This window comes from Macrotis lagotis, unplaced genomic scaffold (assembly GCF_037893015.1).
Source record: "Macrotis lagotis isolate mMagLag1 unplaced genomic scaffold, bilby.v1.9.chrom.fasta BILBYCTG032, whole genome shotgun sequence".
NCBI lineage: Eukaryota > Metazoa > Chordata > Mammalia > Peramelemorphia > Peramelidae > Macrotis > Macrotis lagotis.
Genome location: NW_027421939.1, coordinates 76,009 through 88,831, shown reverse-complemented (window position 1 = coordinate 88,831; position 12,823 = coordinate 76,009). Strand labels below are relative to the sequence as shown.

General features: G+C 35.0%; 1 pseudogene; it reads right to left on the bottom strand.

The window, feature by feature from the left end:
* Positions 1-4,647: 4,647 nt before the first annotated feature.
* Positions 4,648-10,672, bottom strand: LOC141504030 (uncharacterized; annotated as a pseudogene).
* Positions 10,673-12,823: the final 2,151 nt, after the last annotated feature.

Genomic DNA, 12,823 nt, shown 5'->3' with positions numbered 1-12,823 from the left:
GCATATACTTTAATCATGTTTCAAGTCAATCACATAAAATACAGAATGTTATTTTATCTCATAGCCATGATTTTCAATAAATGCTCATCCTTGTCTCTTGAATACTTTTTAAAAGAAACAAAGAAAAATTCCTAAGAAACATCTGCATTTTTTGCCATACATAAAAAACTTGAGTGATTTTCTTTTTTAAATCTTACTACATATATTTATTGAATGTGTTTAAAAATATGAATAGAAAACAAAGTATATTCAATGGATTTAATTAATTTAAAGAATATCACACTTATCTAAAAGTCTCCTATATAATCATCACTACATATATATGACACTGGATAAGTCATTTATTCTCTCAAGAATGGATTAGATGGCACCTTGTCCATATTCCAGCTCTAAATCAATTATTATATGATCTCTATAATATTTCCTTTTATAGAGAAATGTCAAGAAGACAATGAAAACAGTCTCTTGGCAACAAAAACAATGACAAAAATGTTATGAATCTATAAACTCTAGTTTATAGGATAGCACATCAGTTCTCTAAAATATATTGCTCTTCTTTTATATGAAATAACATTCCTAATTATCCAGGCTTACAACTTTTGCATATTAAAAATGAAACCTAAGAATTGACAGCTCACAGTAAAATTCTAGAATACACATTAAAAAGTAAGTTTACACAATATATGGCAATCTACAGTTACTGAATTTATCCCTTAATACTCTATGATAGTACCCTGTGGGGATTCATTGAATTACAGCAATGATTAATGCTCCTTATACTGACAAACAAGATTTTATTTTATTTTTGAATTTTACACTTTTATTTTTTATTATATAAATATTTTATTTGCTTTCCAATTACATATAATGGTTATTTCTACCACTTACTTTTGGCAAGTTTTTGAGTTTCACAATTTTTCTCTCTCCCAGCAACAGAAGGCAAACTGATACAGGCTTTACCTTCGCATCCATCATAAGCATTGATCGAAATTAAATGTCTTGTGAGAGAAGAAACTGATCCAACAAGATGAAAGAGAACATTAGAGATAGCAAAATTATGTAATATATAAGAAAGCCTTTAAAATTGAAGATATTTCTCTGTTCAAAATCCACAATTCCATCTCTGGATCCAGATGGCATTCTTCATCATAGACACCCTAAAACTGTCCATAATTATTGCTATGGTAATAGTGTGAACTCCAGTAGATTGAGCAAGTCCATCAAGGTTGATGATCACCCCGTGTTGTTTTTAGTAAATATAATGTTCATCTGATTCTGCTCATCAAACTCAGCATCAATTCATGCAACACTTTTCAGGTTTTTCTGAAATCCTGTCCTTCATGATTTCATATAAAACAATAGAGTTCCATGACATATATATACCATAATTTGCTCAACCATTCCCCAATTGATGGACATCCTCTCAATTTCCAATTCTTTGCCACTTCAAACAGCTGCTATGAATATTTTTGCACCTGTGGGAATTTTACCCTTTTTCAAGATCTCTTCAGGTTACAGACCCAGTAGTGGTATTATTGAATCAAATGGAATGCACATTTTATTGCCCTTTGGGCATAATTCCACATTGCTCTCCAGAAAAGTTGGATCAGTTCACAGCTCCACCAACAATGTATTAGTGTTCCAGATTTCCCACATCTCCTCCACCATTGATCATTATCCTTTCTGGTCATGTTGACTAATCTGAGAGGTGTGAGATGGTACCTCAGAGTTGATTTGATTTGCACTTCTCTAATCAATAATGGATTAGAGTAATTTTTCATATGACTATAGATAGCTGTGATTTCTCTGTCCAAGAATTGCCTTTGCATATCTTTGACCATTTGTCTCTTGGGGAATGACTGAATCAGAAGATTTTTACACTATGCTTGGAATACTGTTTAAGAAGCACATATTGGCAAGACTTCCATCAGAAAATTTTGAAATAATGGCACTAAACTTGACAAGCTTTGGGTATCTGTAAAATTCATTTATATGGATTACTTCATTATTCTGAAGTGTTACATAAATAAGATGTTACTAAATATGAAACACATAATACAGTAGTTTTTATTAAAATATAGCATATTTCAGCTCAGTATGTGATGGAATGGATAAGACTTTACCAAAATGAAACAGTAATAGACACCTGTAAGGAAAAAATAGTACACTATCATATCTAATTTTTTGGAACAAGACTGTCTTTTGAAAATTCCCAGGTACCACACATTGATGGAAAAGTCTGAGTGGTTTCTAGGCTTCTGGCCTTCAAATTTTCTTCCCAGTACAACTGAAAACTAAATGATACAGCAAGAGAAGAATGGAAAATTATCTTTAAGAAACAAAAATTAATATAAATATTAGAAATAAAAGTGCAAAATGGAGAACTTGCCAAGCAAAGCAAAAATTCAATGTTTCATGAAATGAAATAAAGCTATAAATATTAGCATCAAAGATCAGGCTTCTGAGACTTATCAATGGAAATTCAGTTTCTCTACCTTAAGATGAATTCAAAGTTATCTCCCAAACTTTTCTAGGAATACCACAAACATGTTTCATATCTGTTTTGCTTATTTTGTCTTCCTTTCATAGGATAAAGCTAAAATGGACTGTGTTTTTAAAGAAATAATTACATTACTTTCATCTTTTCAAAGTGCTTTCACATCTATTATCTGACTGAATTTAGATGGCTCAGAAAATAGAACACTGAGCCCAACAGCTCAGAAAGTCCTGAGTTCAAATTCAATCCTAGACACTTTCAAGCTGGGTAATCCTGAGGAAGTAATTTAACCTCAAGTAGCATCATATAAAAATGTGAATCATAATACTACCTCCCCTTGAGGGCTTTTATGAAAAATAAAAGGAAATATTTGTAGAATTGCCTGACACATAGTAAGCACTTAATGCGTATTTCCTTTATTCCTTTCTAACAACCCCATCAAATTGGTAGGGCAAGCCTTATCTCAAAAAACAAATAAGAAAATTAAAATTAAGTGACTTGAGTAGTCAAGACTAAAATTCAAGTCTCCTTATAAACTACCACATGTTCCACTAGACATTAGGGGTTTTGGTAGAATTTAAGAATATAAAATAATTATTATAGGAATGAAGATAAATGTGCTTCTACTGCTGGTAATGAAAAGGATACCAAATCATCATAATTTATATACTAAAACTGTCATTTATTTTTAAGCAACTAATTGGCCATATCGGGATTGAAATATAATTGTTCAGTTTATTCAAGAGCTGAATTTAAATTTACTAATCCTCATGACCCTATGGCTATAGTGATGTTCCATGCCCATGGAAAACCACTATTTTTCTTCTTTGGGGGGGGTGGGCAATTGGGGTAAGCAACTTGTCTAAGGTCACACAATAAGTATCCAGTTTCTGAGGTGAAATTTGAACTCCAGTTCTCCTGACTCCAGGGCCAGAAGCCTATCCACTGCACCATCTAGATACCTGTCACCATCTTCTTGAATAATTCTTGTTGCTTTTATTTTATAAGAAAATTATAGGGATACTACTAAGCACCACCAGTTATCAAAAATAGTTCTAAACAAGTCTTTTTCATTTTCAAAGTTAATTAAAATTACAATCTTTCAAATTAAAGAACATAATTCTAAGATATATATATATATATATATACATTTACACACACACACACACAAACACACACACACACACACACACACACACACATATATCTTTTCTTATAGTAATTGGAATGACAATACTCCCAGCAAATACTGAGAAAGCTAATGACTTTTGTTCAAGCTGTACATTAGGTATCCTTGAGACCTCCTTACTCTATTGCTGAAATAACCAGGTCGTGAAAATGCAGCAGGCATTTTTTCCTTTGAACTAAAGACATGGATTCAACTACTCTGACCACTCTTATTTTTTTCCAAATGAACAATTATTAAGACGTCTTCTATGCTGTCAGCCACAGCACTAAACACAGCATATACAAAGAAAATTGAAAGGTGGTTTCTGTTCTCAAATGAGCCCATAACCAAATGGGAGAGAACATGCAAATAATGAACAAACAAGACATATTTAAAGGGATAAATTGAGGAATAATCTGAAAAAGGAAGGTACAAGCTTGATTTTTTATATTTATTATATATATATATATATATATATATATATATATATATATTAAGGATAAAAGTTAGGACTGTAGAATTTAACCATAACTTTTCCACACCCTAGTTTAAAAAAAAAAGTCATCACATCCTACTGTTCAGTCTTTTCCCATTATATGCTATATCATTACTTTTTTTCAAATGAGAATGAGTTTCATCCTATGATTTAAATCAGAATCCAAAAGCTTATGTACTTTGTGTGTATGTGTGTTTGTGTGTGTGTACACACCTATATGTATGTTTATAAATATGTATATATAATATATACATATATCTATAATATATATACACATATATGTATATAGTCTAGTGCCTAAACCGAGAACAAGCCAGCAAAACCTAAGCAGGATAGTGACCTTCTTCATGTAAGAGATACCTTTACTCATATAAATCAGCCAAGTACCATAGTCACAATAACAGTTACTATAATGGCCAAAAAAAAAATCAGTGGTATAGGTCCCTGAAAACAATACTTTTTCTGAGAAGAAAAAAACTTAACTTCTCAGATTATGAATTGAATATAAGGTACCTCACTGGGATCTAAGGATTGCGTTCGAGCATCACTGGTTTCCAGTAATCATAGTCCTCTTCTGACTTGCTAGCGTCAGTTGCATGTTCATGGAGCAGCTTGGGAGATTTTCGGTGATGTGGGGATATCAAAACTCAAAGAATCTGTGGTATCATGGGAGAGATCTCACTAAGTAGTCCTCAAGTCTCTGGTAGGGTAGGGGTACTGAAACAACTGGTGCTGAAAGGAGCCCTCTCCACCAATCTGCAACTGGTTATTCCAAATGTGTTTGTTCCATTCCTGGTGAAATGGAGAATAAAGGCTTATGTGGTTCTCAACAGCTGATCCAAACTGAACCATACTATTGCTGGTTTGTTTGTTTGTTTTGCCATGTGGTGGCTTTCTGTCATCTTTTTTATTTCATTCTCTGTCTCTGAAGCCAGTAAGTGTAAACCATTTTTTCCCTGTGACTAAAACAGGACAATAAAGGTAGTTTTTAAAAATGAAGTTTAATTCTCTAGGACCTTACCCAAACCCATGGGTGGATGGCATCTTTTCAAATGCCAACCTTAACCCAACATTTTGGAGAATTATTATAGAATTTCAGCAGAAAGCTGTAAAACTTTAGGTGGTCAACTGATGAGATTTCACACAGATGATATTGTTTTACAAATAAAATTCTCTCAAATCTTGTAATATTTGCTGAAAATTACAATTAACAAGAATTCCACTTATGCGGAAGAATAAATGTTTACAAACAGCAATAGGATTGTTGATCGAGGTACTAACATTGATAACGAGATAGACATTGGCACAGGTGAAGTCAACATTGTAGGAGACAGGCTTTATATAGCACACTAGCATTGTATAACCCTTAGTCAAAGATTAAGAAACTAACTGATCAGAAATATGTTGCTTAAGAAATATTAATTCCATCTTAAAATCACATTAGACATAAGATTAAACTCTCATCCACATTTTGGATCTGCTGTGTGCTGAGGTATGCTTGCTTCCTGAATCTACTAGTGAATATATTCAGTTGAGCCTGAGAGAACACTGCTCTCAAGGTGGATTTTTGACTAGGCTCTGATCTTCTTTTTCCTGAGGAATCTTGGTCTTGTCCTGGGAGGAAACGTTCTTTGAAGTTGGGCTAAGTGGCAGAGTCTGGAGTATCTTGAATGAACATAGCCATGGATGAAGAAGGAGCAGGAGAAATTGCTCTGCTTGACTGGAGCTATTCCAGACTTTATACTTGGAAATTAGAGTAAGGGCTTGGGTAGGTAAATGGCTCTGGCTGGGACAAGGAGATCCAGATTTTTTTAGGGCAGTTGGTATGGCCTTTAGGCTGATAGGACTGGCATTTCTGCAAGTGACAGCAGGAGGGAGGCTTTAGGGAAGATACTCCAAAAAAATTAAGTTTCATCCTAAGGTGTTGCAGTAAGTGCAGGAACAAAAGTCTGTTAGTTTATGGTAGGCACAGTGCTTTGCAAAGTATAAAACTACAAATAAAGAAAGACTCAAAAAAAGTCAAAGGCCTAAACCTGGAGCAGTGAATCTTTGGAACAGTTGGGCAACCTTTTTAAATCACTTCCCCACCTGCAAATCCTGCCCTCTGGGCTCCACTCAGCCATTACCATGAAAATGAACAATTCATAGAAAAGGTGGAGTCTGAAGCTTGACAGTTACAAGGTATGTGGGAGTGAATGAAGGAATAAAGTTTCTATAAATCCAAGAGAAATTAGGAAATTCAGAAATACTTTTCCTTAGCCAAAATTTTTCATTCAAGTTATTCAATTCCACCAACTCTCACTTTCTGTTGAACCTCCATCTTGATCATTCTATATAAAGGTAAATGGGTCCCACACTGTTCTTTCAGGAGACTTCCTATTATTCTAATTCCCTTCTGGGTGCCCTGCTTCAAAAAAGTAGCTCCTACCCATTGGTCATATTGGTCTGATTTTGCCAAGGCAACCACACATAGGACCTGAAATTCAAATAACCTAGTAGCTTTTTAGTAGTGAATTAATTAATTAAATGTTTTACCAAATAGAGCCCACAAATGATGTTATAAATATCCAAATAGCCCTTGACAGAAAAAAGACTCCCCATTCCTGCTGTGGATGATCCCTGTTGAGATATCTGTTAATTCTTCCACAATTTTCACAGCAATCACATTTTTCATCATGCAGTTGGAACTGGTATAAATACACTTATTAAACATCCAGAGTAACTGCAAATTTCTGTCAAGAGGTCTTTCTCTTAACCAAACAGGCTCTACCCACCTGCATTCCTACAATATCTATCAAAAATCTTAATCTGTGATAGAATACCAATGATTTATTTTTTTCAGTTGTACAAATGCCAAACTCCTTTTTGTTAAGTGTCTAAAGTAAGAATTTGGGCAGAAATCTATGATTTTTGGTAGGAACTAAATAATCAGCAAGTGTTAAATTATGTCAATTATGTTTTATTATATTCTAAGTTTTAGAAACTATCATTCATAAAATTCAACAATCATACTTTTTATTCAAGCTTATGTACATGTGTTATATTTACTATAGTATAATCTTGAAGAGGTCAGAACCCACCATATGCATCTTTCTATGTTTCTCACAGCCTGGCACAAGGCTCTTCACATTGCATTTTATTAATGTTTTTTAAACAAGTTTACCAGTACATTGGATTTACCAGTACTCTTGGAAGAAATATGAGAGGACATGGACATTATTCAAATAGGATGAGGACTCACAATCTTTACCTCTGAAGAAAATACTCTTATTGATGAGACCATACACAGATCTTCAATACTGAAGTACCATAGTAAAATGTGATGAAATAGTATAACAACATTCAGAGATAGAAATTCTATGAATGCTATATACTAGGTATTTAAAAAAATAACAAAATTAGTGGCCAAATCATAGAAAATCATATCAGTTAGAGGTGGAATAAATCATTAAAAGTAAGCAAATTATGGCTCTAGATAAAGAAAATGGGTTCTACTACTTTCCAGGGGCTTAATCAACTATTACCTTGGCACACTTCTAAGCTAAACAGAGTACACTGTGTATCTAGTCATAGCCCCATATTTGTCTCTATATCTACGGCATTGTAGTTGCATAGGTATGATCCATTGCACTAAAGACTACTGTAATAACAGCAATCATTGGCTGAGTACTGGGCTCACATAGAAAGGCTATATATTTATTGAATGAATAATTATAGTTCACATTTCTGTAGAACTTTACAAAGAACTTTTCTTACAACTATCCTGTTAATATTGAAAATATTATCCCCATTTTACAAATGTGATATTTTCTTAGGTCCCACTGCTAATGATGGCAGGGTGGTTTAATTGACAGTGAACTGGATCTGGTGCCAGAAAACCCAAGTTAAGCCTGAACTCTGCCTCTTTTTCTTGTGGGATCTTAGGCAAACCACATTTTCCTCATCTCTCTAAAGAGGCTGGACAACATGACCCCTAAAGTGTGGTCTAGTTCTAAATTTTTTGCTGTGATAGCAATACAATGGAAATTTGAACCCTAATCTTTGATGTTCCTTCCATTAGTCTTTAGTTATAGTGAAAACAGCATTCCTATTAATTAATGTCTATTCAGCTATGTTCTGTTCCCACAAGAAGCAAACTGGAAAGCCACATTACTAAGGCTGTTTAGTTATGATGGAGAAAACAGTAATTTCAAAGGTCAAACAGTACAAAGGAATTGTGATTATGTATTTAAAAGGAAGTCTGAGCCTCCTAGCTTTATAATAATAGAAGGCTTTTCTGGTGTTTGGAATACAGTTGCCTGAAGTACAAGTCCTATGGTGCCTATTTCTATAAAGAATAGTCAACTGTCAGACAAAAGAATATTGGCATAATATTTTTTCCAGAGAAAATACAGTAGTATTCTTTATCATGATCTGTTCCATTTAATGTGCTGTCATTAGGACTATGAAAGTAGATACCAGTTAAGGAATGCCTCTGTTTATAAGATGTAGTAATTCCAGCATCCTTTGAAACCCAGTGATCAATTTGAAGCTTTTTTACAGAATCATTGCTGAAAAAAAAATCCATAGAGGAATGCTTAAATTGTCCATTATTGAAAACTAATAAGCAAACCTTGGGGGAGGGAAATTAGGTGAAAAGAAAACATGGAAAAAATTATTTTTCCTTTTTCTTAAATACATACTACATCCATACTAACTTTCTTTAAATAAGACTTTAATCATATTAGATCAGAAACCATAAATGGACAATCTCTTCTGAAATGCATCAAATCTTTACTGAATATTCTGGTCTAAAGCAATTAATGAAACAAAGACTTCAGACTTCTTAGAATGCAATTTCCATTCTAGGTAGATTTGTATCTTCTCCGGTCTAGGAAGATGTTGCTTGTTTAGCTACAAACCTCCACATAAAATTCCCCTCATTTCCTGCCTATACTTGGGCTAAAAGACAAAGACTGTACAAAATCATCCAGTTGTGATTAAATAATTTATGTGTAACATATTTAGGAGTCTGATAGAAAGCAGGCTTGATATGAACCAACAATTCCGGGAAATTAAAATGATCATAGGCTGAATTTTAAGATGCACAGACTCCAAAAGAGGGCAGGGAAAGTTTTCTCATACTATGCCCTGTTCAGAATATATTTGAAGACTGTATTTATTTGGGAGAGACATATGTCAGGAAAGACATTTGGAACTCAGAATATGTCCACGGAAGAGGAATTAGCATAGAGACAGATGAAGATCATTTATAATAGGAGCAATGGAAGACATTGCTATTATCCTAGATAAAAGATGAAAAGTAGGGAGAACAAGCAGTGGAATGCATCCTAAAAATATGGTAAAGGTATCATGTTAAATTGATCATCTCCCAAGAGTAGGACTAGGGACAGAGAAGTACATTTAGAATCAATAAATTAAAAAAAAAAGGAAAGAAAAACTTTCAAAAAATTAGACTTATGTAAAGAAAATGGACTGCTTTAGGAGTTAGTATATTTCTGTCTGTGTGTTCTGAGTGTGTGTATGTGCTTCTGTACACCGATGCAAACCAGTAAATAATCACAAATTTGGGAAGATTGTTCTTTGATTCTGCCTCTAATCAATCTCACAAACCTTTCTGTTGATCTGTTCACATAGTCAGCTTCTTGTTCTGATAAGATATCAAAGAAAGACTAGTGGGAAAAAATGAACATCTGGCACATTTTGTAATAATCCATGATATCAATTCATTTTATCCCCTTATCTTTTCAGATTTCACAGAATTTGCTTACAATGTGTCCTTGTGGGGACTGGAGTCAAGATGGCTGCATGAAGGCAGGAATTCCCAGGAATTTCTTCCCCTCACAATTCCAAAAGCCGTTATATTATGACTCTAGCCAAAATTTAGAATTGCAGAATCCACAGAAAGACTCAGTGATGCAATTTCCCAGTCCAAGACAACTTAGAAGTTACATGGGACAGGTTTTTTTCACTGTGCTGGGGGCTGGAAAAAGCCATTGGGAGTATAGCTGCAGTCACAGCAGCAGCCATGTTATAGTGCAACAGGGTCCTGTATCTATATCCCAGGGGGTGCCTGTGTCCTTGGCAGAAGGGGTGATTCACAGACCTTCTGGCCTGGGGATCCCGGGAACAGCTTGACGGGGTAGTGAGAGAACTCTGCCACACCAAAGTGAGTGTAGACCAAGCACCAGTCTCAGAGCAACCATGCAGTGAAAACTTGCAGTGTGAATCTGGGAAGCCAGCCTGCACCTCCAGAGTGCAGTCCACAGACAGTAAGGCCTTCAGGCGAGATTGCAGAGGGTCTTCTCTTCTCCCTGGGGGCAGGAATCAGATATTTACAAACACCCAAGTCCAACTTACAGTTTGAGCTTCCATACTACCAGAACCAATAAGAGACTCTCCTCACAGCTCCAGGGCAGAGGGTCATCCACATATCAAAGCACAGGCTAGAAAGTAGGCAAAGCCTTTCATAAGACCTTGGAGGAATTAAAATCCCACTGGGGTGTCCCATCCCCCCTCAAAAACCTTGGAAGTGCTTGCAGTAAATTAGTCATAGGCTGATCTAATGAACAAAGAAAAGAAAAAAAGAATCTAACCATAGAAAATTACTTTGGTCCCATGGAAGGTTCAGAAGATGACAAAATCAAAGCTTATGTATCCAAAACCTCCAAGAGAAATAGAAAATGGGTTCAGGCTATGGATGAGCTCAAAAAAGACTTTGAAAATCAATTAAGGAAGATAGAGGAAAAATTGGGAGGAGAAATGAGAGCGATGCCCATAAATCACGAAAACCAAATCAGCACCTTGGTGAAAGAAATAAGAAAAAAAGAATGAAGGAAATAATATGATAAAAACCAGTTTAGGCCAAATGGAAAAAAACAACCCACAAGGCAAATGAGGCAATAATAACTTATAAAGCAGAATTGGCCATTTGGAAAATGAGATAAAAAGGGTCTCTGAAAAAAATAACTCCTCCAGTGTAGAATGGAACTAAAGGAAAGTTATGACATTGCAAGAAATAATGAAGAAATAATGCTATTCCAAAAAAAATAAACAAAATGTGAACTATCTCATTAGAAAAACAAAAGACCTCGAAAACAGATCCAGAAAAGATAATTGAAAAATTATTGGGCTACCTGAAAGTCATGCCCAGGAAAAGAGCCTAGACTTCATTTTTCAAGAAATAATACAGCAAAATTGCCCTGAGATCCCAGGAGCAGAGGGTAAAATAGAAATTGAGGGAATTTGCCAATCACCTCCTGAAAGAATTCCCTAAAGAAAATCTTCCAGGAATATTATAGCCACATTCTAAAAATCTCAAGTCAAAGAGAAAATTCTAAAAACTGCCAGAAACAAACAATTCTTCTACCATGGCTCTATAGTCAGGAGTACACAGGACGTGACAGCATCTACATTAAAGGGCTCATGGGGCTTGAACTATGATATTCCAGAAGGCAAAAGTTCTTGCAACTACTCAGCAAAACTGAGCATCCCCTTTCAGGGGAAATGATCGACTTTCAATGAAACAGGGGACTTTCAGACTTTCTTATTGAAACAACCAGAGATGAATAGAATATTTCATCTCTAAGTGCAGGACTCAGGGGAACCATAGAGAGGGTGGATAACAAGGAATAACTATTGGGAAGTTAATGATGTCAAATTGTTTGTTATCCTACATGGTAAGAAAATATTGATAACTCATATGAACTTTCTCTTTTATAATAGCAGTTAGACAATATATATGAGTCAATTGACGATTAAGGAAAGTACTGGGAAGAAGAGAAAGGAGATGAAAAATGGAATACGATATTTCACAATTGAGTCAAGAAAATGTTTTTTAATGGAGCGGAAGAGGAGATGCTGAGGGGGGAATGAGTGGGCCTTCATTCTCATCAGAAATGGCTGAGAGAGGAAATAACATACACACTTAATAGGGTACAGAAATCTATCTTACCTTAGAGAAAAATGAGACAAAAGTGATAGAATAAGTGGGAGTGGGGTGAGGAAAGGGGGAAGTAGGTGATAGAAGAGAGGGAAGATTAAGGGAGATGGTACTCAGATACAACACCCTTTTGAATAGGGACAGGGTGAAAGGAGAGAGAGAGAGAGAGAGAGAGAGAGAGAGAGAGAGAGAGAGAGAGAGCATAGAATAAAGGAGAGTGGGAAGGAAGAGAGAGGAGGGAAATACAACTGGTAATAGCAACTGTGGAAAAAATATTGAAGCAACTTATTTGGTGGACTTATGATAAAGAAGGCAAGGCATCCCAGAGACAGAGCCATTGGAATATGAACATAGACTGAAGTAGATTTTATTTCTCTCTCACTATTCTCTAACTTTTTCCTCTTCTTGGGGGTAAAGGGGGTTATGTTTTTTTCATAAAAACATTATTTTAATAATATTAATGGATACATAAATAAATGTGTCCTTGTGGGTAGTTAGGTGGTGGAATACAGCTAGCAATAGCAACTGTGGAGCAAATATTAAAGCAGTTTCTCCGATGAACTTATGATAAAGAATGCAATCCATTCCAAAGACAGAGCTGATTGTATCTGAATACAGACTGAAGCACACTTTTTTTCTCTTACTTATTTTTTGAGGGTTTTCTGTCTTTTCAAGGGAAAGGGGGATTATATTGACTTTTACAAGAAGACTATTGTAGTA